Here is an 11,942-nt window from a genome sequence, read left to right as displayed (position 1 = left end):
TTAAATACCAGTTAAAACCATATATACACTCATTCACTAGATCAATGCCATCTGGCACTTTAAACCAAGGTCCAAACCAAATTCAAAACAAAAAAGCACCACTAATTAAACTAATTTAGAGATTGAATTACTTAAAGACTTGCTTTTTTTATACCTGCATATTGTTATTGTAGCGTTTGTCTGTGTTCATAGGCTAATTGTTTTGAACATTGTGGTTGGATATTAATTGACTAAAATGGAAAGTTTTTCTTGTTAGTGGAGCAAAAGTTACGAATAAACAAATTGAATTCAGAGCAGTATTGCATGTATTTATTTATTTGGTGTGTAGCGGTTTAATAAGCAGGATAATTTACAACCACCTAACCTAACCGTGTCCCTTTAAGACTTCCAGAGATGCATGATGGCAGTGATCCTCATTTTGTGCACTGCTACTTCAAAGCAAAAACAAGAGCCACCTGCAACATATGCGTGCTGTATCCAACCACACACATGCACCAAGGTCCACGTTAACCTCTGTTTAATTGCCAATTACATACACTGCATGGTTTACATCTGAGGACTTAATAGAAAACCGCTGTGAGAAAAACAACTCTTCTCGTTTATGAGAATGCTATATTGCTTTTAATGTTTACCATCTGCACTCAGGAGCAGTCACGCAGTCCGTGGTCTCCAATGTTGGTTGTTGGCATTGTTCTTATGTGGGAAAAGCAAACCTTGACTTTAGCATGGTTTTCTATTAATTTTGGAAATGCAAAGCAAAACATTTTGTGGCTTGTGCTTACGACCTTCTAATGATCCCGAGAAAATAAAACATATTACAACTGTGTTGAACTTGGAACTAAATAAAACTGCAAAACACTAGATAATGTTGATATTCGGCTGTAAAAATCTTAATAGCTTTCATGTTTGGGGGTCTTTCGCTGTGTTTTTCCATAGTGCGTTTTTACTAGGGTCAAAATCACCACAAACAAAAACAGTGTTAGTAATGAGTGAAAGGGTTCAATCTATATTTGTGAGGATAAAGTTACAATAATATCTTGCTAATACATTTTTTATCAGGTTAGAGGAGCACATTTAAAGAATTTGAAAGAAAAATAACAGTTTATCTTTGTTACCAAAAAGATATTTTTACAAATATATCTTAGGATCTCAATCATTGTCATGGATATTTTTGGCAAAATAATTTATTTATTTAGGTAGATCGATAGGTAGCTACATTTGTACACTAGGTACTATAATACTTCCTTTCAGGACCAACAGGGCAAAAATGTCCCAGTGAAATGGCAAGATTTCATAATTTTTGTGACATTAAAGCAAAAGAATCATATGTTGTTGCATTTTTTTCTTCAAAGCGCACCACACATTCTTTATTGGAGACAGGTCGGGGCTGCAGGCAGGCCAGTCAAGTACCTGTATCCTCTTCCTCCACAGAAAAGGACTTTGTCATGTGTACAGAATGTGATTTTGCATTGTCATGTTAAAATATGCATGAGTGTCCCTGAAAAAGAAGGCAGCATTATTGTGCTCCAAAATCTCTGTGTACTTGAGCATATACTGTATGCACTGACACAACCCAATAACATGACAGATCTTTGCTTTTGAACTTTTACTCTGGATGATCTATTTCTTCTTTAGTCCGGAGCACACTGCGTACATTTCTCCCAAAAAAATACCTGATTCATCTGACCACTATACACATTTTCACTGTGAAATGGTTAATCCCAGATGCCTCCGAGCCCAGAGAAGTCAACAGCGCTTCTGGACACTGTTACCATAGGGCTTCCTTTTGGCACAGTACAGTTTCACTGGCATTTGTGGATGTAACTACATAATGGGCTACTTGACAAAGGTTTGCCAAAGTTGTCCTGAGCCCATGTGGTGATATCACTCATAAATGAATGAGAATTCTTGATGCAGCGTTGCCTGATTGATCGGAGATAACGGTAGTTCGGTTAAGTCTTGCACCCTTGTCCTTTGCTCACTGAAAATATCATCAGGACTAAAGCTAGTAAAGTCAGTGAAAGTGTTTTTTTTATGATATAGTAAAGAAGAATATATTTATGATGTTTCTAGACACTGAAGTTTTGGTCTTCTTTTAAATAACCTTTTTAAAATGATGAGCAATGGTTAAAAAAACGTGAGAGTTATTAATGATGTTTATAATTTATAAATACCATGATAAATGTACACGGCAGAATGATTCGAGGGATATTTACATGACACCGTTTTCAACTTTCAACCAAAAACTAAAAACACATTATGAGAGGCTGAAAATGCCAAATTTTTTAAATGGGTTGTAAGATGTCATTGTTTGAAGCCAATTCAGTTGTCATCTTTATATGTAAACTAGACAATAAATGCAATATTGTAAAAATGGTGACGTCATGCAAACAGGTATTACAATTTTTTTCAAAAACATAACCTCTTCCTTTTGCAATACATTGTTGTGGTATAAACATGCCCCCAGTTTAAACCTGACCCCTCTCCTTTGACATGGCTGGAGGTAAAAATCTCTGGTTACCCTTCCTAGAGGGATCAGATCTGAGAAGGTTTTGGTGTGGTCTAGTCCTCCTACTGTGTTTTTAAACCAACTCATGCAGCGGTGCTCCACTCGTTAGGTACTGTTTTCCCAATGAACCGTGGAGGGCTGGGGGTTTAATGGCGACAGGAGTTAAGAAAGCAAAGGGACGAGGAAAGAAAGCCCTCCTTTGTGCAAGTGGATGAGGGGAGAGACCATCCACGACCTTCTGCTTCCACCCCCGCCCCAACACCAGCGCTCACTTTTCCACAAGCTTCTGATAGTTACTCAACTAACTAAACCAACCAACCACCAAATCAACAGAGAAATGAGCAATGAAACCCGATACAAGCCAAACATGGGGTTCATTTAAAAGTTGTAGATTAAAGAAAACAACTCCAGTGTAAATGCGAGTCCAGTACAGTCCCAGAAAGTACATTAAAATGTATTATACTGTAGCACATGCATGGTAGTTTCTTTCAGAGGGACCCGAACTAAACCATTAAATAAAAAGACTTGGACACTGAAGTCACAAAGAGCATGTGATACTTTGTTTTCTTTTTTCCTCCACCTTAAATTAAAAGGTGGGAGTTGGCTTTACTCCACTGCATAGCTGGCATAAAGGCCAGTATTCATAAGCTCACACACACACACACAGACTGTCAAGGAGTGTCAACATCCTGACAAAATAATGCATAATATTGGGTGTGAAAGTGAGAGTAACTGTAGCCAGTGTGTTCCATGAATATGAAGTGTTTTACTCACTGCTAACTCAAGCCACATTTGACTCTCTTCTGATGTGCTGTGTGAAGAAATCTTAAATCTCTGTTATTAGCGACACTGGTGGCCAGCAGCTGAACTGCAGCTGGCTAATTATTGCTGCTGATGGCAGTTGTGCGCATGTAATGCACAAAAGACTGAACGTGATACCACAATATACTTACAGCATAGTTCATTTGTTTACTAATGAAGACGTTGGAAATACATACGCAATAATATACTGCAGTGCTGTCAATCCTGTGGAGGGTTGTGCTTTTATAAATATATAAAATGTTTTGTAGCTCTGCAGTTCACTGGCACCATGTTGACAAGTGAGGCAAATTACTATTACTTTGTTGTAGTGGTTTGATTTTTAAGTTTGTTTGAAAGGATAGGTCTGAAAATATAAGTCTGTAGTTTCAGTAAAGCTCTTTTCTTTGAATGACACATTTCACACAAAACTCTTCCATATAGCTCTTTTATAGGTCTGCATGAAGTGGAAGTTGTTGAGACTTTTTTCAGTACCTTGATCACATAGATATTTATGTTAGATGTTGCCTACGCTATTGTAGTCCAGTGTAAGGAATGAGTCAATAGAGCCGCCATTTTAGGACAGGGTAGCGCTCCTTTGAATTGAATGTGGAACAGGTGCAGTGGAAGACTGGCCATCCAGAGCCAGAGATTAAGTGACCGCATGAGCATTACCGACAAAGAGTGTGTGTTTGTGTGCATGGAAATGTATTATTCTCACTACCTGTTAAATTTGATCTAATCCATGTCCTGCAACACACCCCCTCTCCTGCTTTCACTTCTCATTCTTTTGTGAATGAATTGTGAATCCCCATTACGAACGACTCGTTCACTTAGCCAACAATAATACAAGTTTCTAGCACCGCAGCATCTTGATTTCATATTTCATTTACATTGTTTGCTTATTTTAATCAACAACTAGCCTTAGCCGTGTAGTTAATGTGAGTCGGTGCTACTTTTCCTTATGGTCAGTGCAATAAGTGACTGTATTATCATAAGTACTTGTTTAACACAAAAGTTTGTGACATAAAAAATGTACAAAATGAAATCTTACCTATGAAATGTGATGTCTTTATGCTTTGTTGCCTTTGTTTGCACCCGCCCATTACACCCATACACAATGCTGAAGTTCAGCATCTTCACATTGGCTTTAGTCTTGACTAGTGCGGTTGAATGACTTCTGTCCTGGGAGCACTGTACAAATGTGGCAGCACTATTGACGCATGCTCAGGGTCCCTATGCAATATGTAGTGTGTATATCTATACCTTGATCATTAATGTAATTCCATCTGATATTAAATATTAAGTAGGGGGTGGGGCATTAGCACATCATTCTCTTACAGCAAACTAGCGGTAAGAGGGCTGTGGTTAAGAATATTTTGGTTGAAGCCTTCAAACTGACATCAATAGAGAAGGAAATTATACTCCAAATACAGAAGCAAATGGTCAAACCTTTACTGAAAATCACCAAACAATTTTTTTTCAGTGAAAAAAAATGTATTACATTAATTGTTCACCTAAAAAATAACAATGTGCCGTTGTAAAATAAACATTTTTAATTAGTTTTTTTTTGTCCTCCCCTGTCCACTGTTCACTTTCACTTTCTTGCGCAAATCCCCAACCCTCTTCACTTTCGTCCGCGACATAACCTACCCCCAAACACCAAACACCCCACCACCTCCCACCTACCCATAGGTGCCCTTTAAGTTAATGGGTGATGAAGGTGGTTAAGTGATTTCACTTAAAGTTAAATAATTGTTTTACATTTAATTAAATCTACAATTATTACAACTATAATTTGCAATCTAAATGTTACACTAGTTTTATTATGATTTTGATGGTATTTGTTTGGGATTGTCATAGTCAAAAACTTTTTGCACACAAATTGCACACTAGCAAGTTCTGTCCCACATATTTATGAACATTCCCAAAGGGAGAGGAGTGTGTCTGGATTTATCTGTTCTTATCCTCCGAGTCGGGCGTTCTGCCAAGGAATGGCACATTCAGCCTTGTGAACCAGAGGAGCTGTTCACCTTCATGTTTGATATGTTCCTGACAGCATTCCAGCATCAAATCAATATATCGACTGTGGAAAGAAAAAGTGGCTAAAATAAAATGGCCTTGTAAGCAAATTTGGAAATAAATTTCAACCACTGACATCTCAAACTTTGTTACTTTTTTCACCATATTTGGCATTACCTGTATTATAGCCATTGCTTTTTTATTTGATGTGATTTTGTATCATAGGATGTATTTAGCTTTTGCAAAGGTCATGTAGACAAATAAACATTTTATAGCAGGTCACAGGACTTGTCATGTTCTTTGTCAAAGTCTGAGTGAGGATCTTTCTGGATAGCAGGACAGTGAGGCCGCTCAGCTTTGACAATTCCTGCTTATCAGTAGATATCCAGAGGTCTGCGTGATATCTGCAGCCAACCTGAGAGCTATATTTACAGCTGGCCTTTACTAAAGTAAGCTGAAAGCTCTAAAAGCACCTCTGATTAAACCTGAGATTCTTTGCATAGTTTGCCTGTGCACGAATGTCTGAAATAGAGTTTTAGAGTTTTCTGAAATCAGTTTTTATTAATGAATTCCACTAACAAATGATGTATTGGTTTAATTTGTAGAATTCAAGTGTCCTTATTCAGCCTGATCTCACAAGGAAAGTAACTATTTTATTTATTCTCAGAAAAGTGGATTAATTTGTATGAAAATGTATGATTTTTAGAAGGTCCCCCAAACCCACCCCTAAACCCAACCGTCATTGGAGGATGAGAAAATCATACTATAATAAATGAGATCATACAAACTCCAATACCAATTAGACACTAAATCAAAAAGTTATGAATTGACATGTCATTGCATCGCCCTGTTGTTCCTTTCTAAATATTTCCTTTGATGCAGTGTGCAATCTAGTTATTTGTGAATGTAAAAAGTCAAGGTGTACAAAAATATTATTGGGTCCTAAAAAATAATTCATTCATTCATTAATTTTCTTTTCGGCTTAGTACCTTTATTACCCTTTATTATTATGTCACCACAGCGGAATGGACCTAACCTATCCAGCATATGTTTTACGCAGCGAATGCCCTTCCAGCTGCAACCCATCACTGGGAAAGATCCATAGACAGTCATTCACACACATACAATACAGACAATTTAGCCTTCCTAACTCACCTGTACCACATTTTTGGGCTTATGGGGAAAACCAGAGCACCTGGAGGAAACCCACACGAACACGGGGAAAACATGCAAAATTTACACAGAAATGCCAACTGACCTAGCCGGGGCTTGAACCAGCAACCTTCTTGCTGTGAGGTGATTGTGCTATCCACTGTGCCACCATGCTGCCCCTAAAAAAAATAATAAAACTGTAAATTAATTTTCTTCCATAACTGATCAACGAACTATAATAATGCTGTATTTGAGCTTTTACAAATGCACATATGCTTCATTGGCTGCACATGAATGATGTCCACTATGGCAGGCACACAAATCTGTATTTAATTTGTCGACCTCAATTTTTAAAATAAGACATTTATTGTTCAGCTAAAATGTTTAATAACTAATCTAAAGTTCAGTTCAGTTCAGTTGACTTTATTGGTACCCGTAGGTAGATCTTTTTGCTGCAAAGTGGGGCGTTTGATACAAACAATTAAATCACACATATACATACTCACATATACACATTTTAAATTACATTACATTTTAAATTATTATAAACATACAATTTATTCAGAACAATAATAGCTCATGGGACAAAGTTGTTCCTGTAAAGTTTTGTCCTACTAAAAAGCATCTGAAACCTTTGACCCAAAGGGAGTAGGTTGAACTCCTCAGACAGAGAATGAGAGCTACCGCTACTAATGGGCAATCCGTAAAAGCTGCCTACTGTACAGGGATTCAATGCTCAGCTGTGATTCACCAATTATTCTTCTAGACCACCCAATAACCTGGCTCAGTCTACTCCTGTTTTTATGGGACAGACTTCAAAACCATGCCACCAGAGCGAAGGATAGAATAGACTCAATAAAAGCACAATAGAAAAGAGTAAGCATATTGGGGCCAATGTGAAAACGTGACAGCTTCCTGAGACAAAAAGGGCGCTGATGCCCTTTCTTGCTCACAGCTACAAAATTGCCTCAAAGTTTAAGAAACGGTCAATAATGCAATAAAACTAAAAGCATCTGATTGGACTGATTAGTTGAATAGAAATGTCTTTTATTAAACTGGTCAGCACTAAAATAAGTATAAATCTATGCTTTAATTGTGACAGTATGATTGTGGAGGGGCGTTTTGTCTCCCAATCTTGAATTCATAGGGTATTATCATTAATGCTCATTTCCATCCAATAAGGCCTTGTTTATTTCCAATCCTGAATTTCCTGCTGATGTAGAGAAGTGGTTCCCAAGTATTTGTCATTGATTGTAGCTTTTAAAATATTTTAATGTAGCCCTCTACCCCCTTGAAAACCCTCGCAGACAAGAATGAAAAAAAAATCTGATGTTAGGTTTTTAAATAATTGGAACAACTGCATAAAGATTACAATAATAACATTGGGCACTTTGGTTAAATAATGGGCAGACATTAAATGAACAAAAATGTTGGTTGGCTGAATGATTTTACTTAGCCCGCTTATTCTAGTAGCCCCATTTTTTAAGCCAAAAATGCTCTTTAATAATGAATAATGGTAGTCTGCTTCAGATCTACTCAAACGGTCTCGAGTGCTTAATTTCTAAGGACTGACAAACACTTTGCAACACCCCAAAAATGAATCAGGTGAGCTTTTCTCATTTATTGTCTAAAATGTTCTCACTCCCATCACACAAATCAGCATGACGAATATAAGATTGAGAACATTCCTATTGCGCCCTCCATCCTGCAGCTTTTAGGGCTCAGCAAAGCAGATTAATCAGACATTTCAGTTGGCAGGGGTTGGATTTGAAAATAATATGTTTTAAACCACAGTATGTTTAATATGACGCTTTTCAAAATGTTAAACTAGGCACAAATTATAAATTTGGGCAATAAGTTTAGGTTATAAAGCAAACCAAACCATTAAATTGCTGCCTTGAAAAGGTGGTTATGGCAGATGACTTGAGGAAATGTATTGGCCATTAAATGCATAATTTCATTGAAAATAGGCAGAACAAACTGGTGAAGCACATTCAATTGCAAGTTATGTTATTATTATTATTATTAATATTATTATTAATATTATTCATTTGAATGCTTGATGTCTTTATTTATTTGCTCATGTATTTATTTATCTAAAAAAATACTGTATAAAACAATTAACAGTTTCCGTATTTTGTGATTCACAAGTGTTTTCGATTTATTTATGGTTGTGAATAGCATTATAGAACCTTGAACTCTGTTCTGTTGACTTTTGGTGTTGAAAAGTTATATTAAAAGTGAATGAAAGGTCATATTAAAAAAGAAATATTAAGAGAAATAATAAGATAAATAAATCTGTAAAATAACAGACAATGTAATGGCATTTTATTACCAGGTTTTTGTCTCGTAATATACAACACAAATTCAGACAATATATAAATTTAAACGATTAAAAAATTTAATAAAAGTCACTTTTTTAAACTTTAAAGGTTTAAAGTTGTTACAATAAAGATCAAGGACCTGTAATGCAATTCAAAAACATAAATAAATGAAGAAAAATAAAATAAATGAGTCACAAAATACGGAAAACTAGAATTATTGACCCCCCTGAATTATTTGCCTCCCTGTTTATTTTTCCCCCAATTTCTGTTTAACGGAGAGATTTTTTTCAACACATTTCTAAACATAATAGTTTTAATAACTCATTTTTAATAGCTGATTTATTTTATCTTTGCCATGATGACAGTAAATAATATTTTACTAGATATTTTCAAGACACTTCTATACAGCTTTAAGTGACATTAAAAGGTTTAACTAGGTTAAATAACTAGGCAGGTTGGGGTAATTAGGCAAGCTATTGTATAACGATAGTTTGTTCTGTAGACTATCAAAAAAACATATAGCTTAAAGGGCCTAATAATTTTGACCTTAAAATGGTTTTAAAAAATTAAAAGCTGCTTTTATTCTAGCCGAAATCAAAACAAGACTTTCTCCAGAAGAAAAAAAAATATTATCAGACATTATGTGAAAACGTTCCTTGCTCTGTTAAACATCATCTGGGAAATATTTAAAAATGAAAAAAAAATCAAAGGGGGGCTAATAATTCTGACTTCAACTGTATTTCACAACCATTTTACAATTGTTGTGATCACCAACGGGGTCTAGCAGCTGCAGATTGCTAAAGGACTACAAATCCGCCATTTTTGGACTACAAGACCCAGTCATGCACCACACGCACACCATGATTCCTGATCCTGAATACTTATGCTGCTCAAGTACTGATTACACACACATGTATACGGCTCACTTTGAGACACTCATTACTGAGTCTTGTGTACTGTTTAGTGACATTCCAACGCATTTCCTTTGTCTTTGCTTTGCCGTGTTTTGATCCTTGCCTTTGTTTTCTTGTTTTACTCCTGCTGCGTGCCTACTGACCACTCGCCTGATATTTGACTACGACTCTGTATTTGCCTGTTTACATCTGTTTGCCCCTGTGTTGACCATTGCTTGCCTGACCATTCTGTTGAATAAATCCTGCATTTGGATCCGCAACCCTGTTGTCAGCGTCACATCCCGTAACAACATCATTTTATTTTAATAAATAATATAACAATAAAATGTATAATATAATAAAGTTGATCTTTTTCATATCAGAAGCAAAATTATTATATATTTTGTCTCTTTTGTTGAGAACAAATTTATAAACTATTCTCTTCACCATCTGCAAGTTTTTTGGTGCATGTCACATTTTTATATTTGCAGATTTACAATAAAAAGCAAAAAAATAGAGCATATCAGATTGTTGGCGGTTCATTCCGCAGTGGCGACCTCTGATAAATGAATGAATATCAGGTTGCTTATTTATTAATGTAATTACAGTACGGTCTTTACAATGCATAATTTAGCTAAACTGCATCTGCAAAACATAACACAATACAAACAAGTAGCATAATAATATATTCATCAGCGCCAAATTTTTTCACATGCATTGTTCCCTTGGTAAGTGTTAACATTATGGCCTGTATTTAAATATGCTGGCTTTAACCTACAGTCAGTCAAACCAAATTTTTAGCAATTCAAATATTTATGTTATGTGTGCAATCAAATGTAATGGCTTTAATGTTTACTCAGGAGCCCCTTTTCCTCCATCTCAGACATTTCGATTCCTTAGTACATTTTCAGCCGGGCTGCTCACCTTTTGTTGCTTTTGGCACTTGTTTTGCTCTTACACTCTTGTTGCTTTGGCTTCTGTTTGGAGAGCACCCACTCTCTTATGTTTGCCTTCGAAATCCTCAGTATCCAACTGAGAAGCTTAAAAAGCGCCTGTCAAGTGACTGCCTCTCATCTTCTGATACTTTGTCTTTGTAAACGTACTCCGGCCACTTTTTGTAGTGAGCTTTAACCCCATTAGATCACCCTGACATGTGTCCCTTTGGGTCGATGCTGGGGTTAATTCTATAAGGCACGCTTCCAGATTCATTGTCCCCCTCTCAAAAAAAATACCCTCATGACTTTCTAACCAGCAAGTAAACCTCATTTCCACCAAATGTCATGCTTCGGATGGTTTATGGGTTCTCTGCACCTCTCGCAGGTCCCTGTGGCCTGTTTTAAATTGATGACTTGTGCCTGGAATGCTGTGGTCTTTCCTCTACTTTTATCATAGAAACGGAGCTAAACTAGGCTTTAAACATTAGCAGGGTGATGAATTGGCTGCAGTTTATCTAGAAGGGAAAAGATCAAAGACTTTATCTTGGCTGGAGCTGCTTTATGGACGTTGGGGTGGTCAGATCTGGCACAGGAAACAGTACTTTTTTTCTGACTTCTTTGTTATGAGTGACCAGGACTAATTAAGGATAATCAGTTTATTTTATTATGCAATATGGGTCAGAGTGGTAAATTACAGTGGATAACCCAGGCTTATTCTGAAAACTTACTTTTATATACATTTCTGGAGAGCACCAAATACATCCCAGAAGCTAAGTTTTTTTTTTACAGTTTGTTTTTGAGAATCCACCAATTTCTCTCGCGAGTGCCATTCGCGCCTGCTGTTCTAAAAATCTAATCTGTGTTTTAAAAAGCACAGATTGCCCTAAACACCCACTTTCGTAAACCTAACCGACAAATTTAAAAAGCAGTCCAGAAAAGGAAAAGCCCTCGTTTGATTTTTACCACGTTTTACTACATTCTCATCCTGGTATTCACTTGTTCATTTTATTTTTTTAGCTTCTGTTTTTGTCTTGCCTGCTTTCTGGAACCGTTCTTCGCCAGACTCGAACCCTGTCATTGTGGTCATCTCCTCTGCGTCTCATGTCCACCGGCGTACATGGCGAGCTAACTGGACAAACTGAAAAAACATGCATACGGAGATAAGCGGTCAGCTGGTCAGCAAGAAAAGGAACAGCATCATACCACCCCGTAGCATTGGTTTTAAAGATGAAATGCAGCCATGCGTACTTCTGGCTACATAATTCGCAATCTCCAGAAGTGTATATAGGGCTACGTTTTCAGAATGAGC

General features: G+C 36.6%; 1 long non-coding RNA gene across 1 annotated transcript; it reads right to left on the bottom strand.

Moving 5' to 3' along the window:
* Positions 1-501: 501 nt before the first annotated feature.
* On the bottom strand, positions 502-10,793 carry LOC141379373 (uncharacterized). Its single transcript, XR_015518696.1, has 4 exons — positions 10,623-10,793; positions 6,588-6,660; positions 3,630-5,393; positions 502-3,591 (listed from the first exon to the last, which is right to left on the bottom strand). It is a non-coding gene; the product is annotated as an uncharacterized LOC141379373 (long non-coding RNA).
* Between the last annotated feature and the right edge of the window lie 1,149 nt (positions 10,794-11,942).

The sequence above is a fragment of the Danio rerio genome, chromosome 20 (genome assembly GCF_052040795.2).
Source record: "Danio rerio strain M-AB ecotype USA chromosome 20, GRCz13ab, whole genome shotgun sequence".
Lineage (NCBI taxonomy): Eukaryota > Metazoa > Chordata > Actinopteri > Cypriniformes > Danionidae > Danio > Danio rerio.
Note: the sequence above shows the minus strand (reverse complement) of the source record. Positions and strands in the feature narration are given on the sequence as shown.